Source organism: Lolium perenne, chromosome 1 (genome assembly GCF_019359855.2).
Source record: "Lolium perenne isolate Kyuss_39 chromosome 1, Kyuss_2.0, whole genome shotgun sequence".
Lineage (NCBI taxonomy): Eukaryota > Viridiplantae > Streptophyta > Magnoliopsida > Poales > Poaceae > Lolium > Lolium perenne.
Window position 1 is genome coordinate 208,947,773 of NC_067244.2, and position 3,341 is coordinate 208,951,113.

At 34.8% G+C, this 3,341-nt stretch overlaps 1 long non-coding RNA gene across 1 annotated transcript; it reads right to left on the reverse strand.

Moving 5' to 3' along the window:
- Positions 1-926: 926 nt before the first annotated feature.
- On the reverse strand, positions 927-2,159 carry LOC127315859 (uncharacterized). The gene is made up of 3 exons (XR_007860177.2): positions 1,671-2,159; positions 1,471-1,539; positions 927-1,369 (listed from the first exon to the last, which is right to left on the reverse strand). It is a non-coding gene; the product is annotated as an uncharacterized lncRNA (long non-coding RNA).
- Between the last annotated feature and the right edge of the window lie 1,182 nt (positions 2,160-3,341).

A 3,341-nucleotide genomic window follows, 5' to 3' on the forward strand; every position in this document is an offset into this window, starting at 1 on the left:
AAAGAGGACGCGTCGACGAGCTAAAGAACCAAATGAACAAACAAGGGAATAAGCAATCAATCATGGGAGTTGCTTTCTACCGACCTGGTCGGCGGAAACAAACCACCGCACCCCCCACGGGGAGGCAACAGTTTCATGGGCCGCAGCCCATTAGGTACACTTTTTCTTTTCTTTGATTTGTTTTTGTATTTTTAAATCTTCACGGTTTTTTGGAAAACCAAAATAATTTTTGAGGTTTCTTAAAAAATATTTGAACGTTTTTCAAATCTGAACAAATTCAAAATTTAAACATTTTTTTAAAATATGGATAATTTTAAATCCCGATTTTTTTTTAAAATTTGAACAAATTTGAAAAGTGAACAAATTTCAGATTTTGAACAGATTTCAAAATTTAAACGAATTTCTAAATTTGAACGAATATCGTCTTTTCCCAAAATTTGAACATTTTTCGAAAATGAACATATTTTAAATTTGAACATTTTTTATTATGAACATTTTTTGGATACGAACAATTTTTTGCTTTGAACATTTTTTGTTTTGAACACTTTTCAAATTTGAACGTTTTCTGAATTCGAACTATTTTCAAATTTAAACTTTTTCGATTTTGAACAAAAAAAACAGAAAAGAAAAGGAAACAAAAAAGAAAACAGAAAAAAGAAAAAACAGAAACAGAAACAGAAAACGAAAACGAAAAAAAGAAAAAAAAAGGAAAATGGGCCAGGCCCAATACCCGACCAGGGTGTGCGGTGCCGGGTAGGCACCGACCGGGTCGGCGTATAGGGTTTCCCATGGGAGGTGCTATATGCCGACCTGGTCGGCACCGACCAGGTCCCGCACACCCCCTGGTCGTTTGTGGGGCTTGGCCCAGTATCGCTGTTTGAGTTCGTTTCCGGCTGTTTCGCTCGACCAGGAGTATCGCTTCTTTTCTTCTGTTTCGATGGTTGCTAGCTTATTCTCTGTGACTGTTTCTTCTAGAATCGGGGGGCTTTTTCTGCATGACCATGAATACAGTTCGTGCTGTCACATTTCTGCATTGCCTAGAAACTAAGTAGTGACCATGAATACAGTTTGTAACTAAGTAGTGAAATGAACTCCTATAGGGAGAAACACAGGAATGTGAAATATTGACAGTATGTTCTGACAAGAATAGACAGAAATAATTCCAACCAAGGTACACTGAATTCATGTTTATCACTTCAAACACAGCACATGCCCATTTGTTATTTTTTGCCTAATCCCCCTAACTATTGTTCTGATTCACTGAAACTCAATTTTCATGCTTTCATTCCCAAATGTTATGTGCCTCTTCTTGCCTTGTAGGAGAAGCATTTCCTGGATAGCTGCTGGTGTGTTCTTGTCTTGCTAATACCTGTCCAAATAAAATAGGGAAAACAAGTTACCACTAGATGAATTTTGTAGAATTTTTTGGAACAAAAGAATATGATGGACTGATTATAATGAGAAACTTACTTTGGTGGATTTTCATCTTTTACTACTAGAAGAAGATGTGAATTTTGGTCAATGAAGGAGGTGTGGAGCCTACGAAACAAAGTAAATAGTCATTATGATGTTTTATCGCAAATCTTAATTGTGATTGTATTTTTTTTGTATAAAAGTGTGTTGCTGACTGCTTAGAGAATCATAATGAGAACAGAGAGAGATGTACTTACATGTTTAGCAATAAATTGTCTAGCCAATGGAACCTGATGCTCGTTAAACTTGTTCAACACAATCTGAGTAGTGATTATTTCACGGATGCTTGAAGGTCGACCCATTTTGAACACACATATATATATTAAATTAAAACCAGTGTATAAGTAGTATGGAAATTTTTCTAACATGTCAGAACTTAAATGTAAAACCAATGCATAATGTTAATACTGAATAATGAAAAAGAATTAGAATCTAACATTTGAGAATGATTTTCGTCATACTACCTAATGAACTGAATGACAAATATCCCAGAATCATATCCCAGAATCCTAAATAATAAAGCATGAACGGATTCTAAACATGAACGATTTCCTTCCTTTAACATAAAAATCCCATTAACTGATACTTGGAATGAACGGTTTCCCTCTTTGAACTAAAAAGTAAAGCATGAACAGATTGTTATCTTGAACGATTTCCCTCGTTGAACTAAAAAAATAAACACGAACAGATTATTGCCATGATTGTTTTCCTTCTTGAAACAAAAAAAAGCAATGAACGAATTCTCGGCATTGACGGTTTCCTTCCTTGAACCAAAAAAACTGATGAACCGATTCCTGGGATGAACGGTTTCCCTCTTTGAACTAAAAAATAAAGCATGAACTGATTCTTAGCATGAACGATTTTCCTCCTTCAACTAAAAAATTTTCGTGAACGAAATCTTAGCATGAACGGTTTCCCTCCTTGAACTAATAAAGTAAAGCATGAACAATTTCATATCATGAACGGTTTCCGTCCTTGAACTAAAATAAATCCAATGATCGTATTCTTGGCTATGAACGGTTTCCTGCGTTGAACTAAACTAAAAAGCACGAACGAATTTTAATCATGAACGGTTTCCTTCCTTGAATAAAAAAATCCCATGAACGGATTGGAATGAACGGTTTCCCTCCTTGAACTAAAATATAAATCATGAACAAATTCTTATCTAGAACGGTTTCCCTCGTTGAACTAAAAAATTAAACACGAACGGATTCTTGGCATGAACGTTTTCCTTCTTGAAACAAAAAATTACGATGAACGGAATCTTGGCATGCACAGTTTCCCTTTAACTAAATAATAAAGCACGAACAAGCATTCTTATCATGAACAGTTTTCTTCCTTGAACAAAAAAAATCCGATGAACGAATTCTTGGAACAAACGGTTTCCCTCCTTGAACTAAAAAATAAAACATGAACAGATTCTTGCCATGAAATAGCTTCTTTGTTTAAAAAAAACTACGTTGAACTGATTCTTGGCATGGACGGTTTCTCTCCTTGAACAAAAAAAGCATGAACCGATTTCTACCCTTGAACATTTAAAAAACAATGAACAAAAATCTTGGCATGAATGGTATCATACCTTGAAGATTAGTAAAAACATGAACAGTTTCCCTGCTTGAACTATAAAAAAAATCATGAAAGAATTCTTGGCATGAACGGTTACTTCCAAGAATCCATTCGAAACATTGAAAATAATTCTTAGCATGATATTTTTCCTTATTTGAACATAAAAACGGATTCTATAAAGTTCAAAACAGATTCTAAGAGGACCAATAGCATCCTGGCATGCCAAGAAAAATTGCCTATAGTTGTCTGGAAAAACTGGAGGCAGCAATTTCAACTAGCCTGTAACAAAAACCAATTCGTTT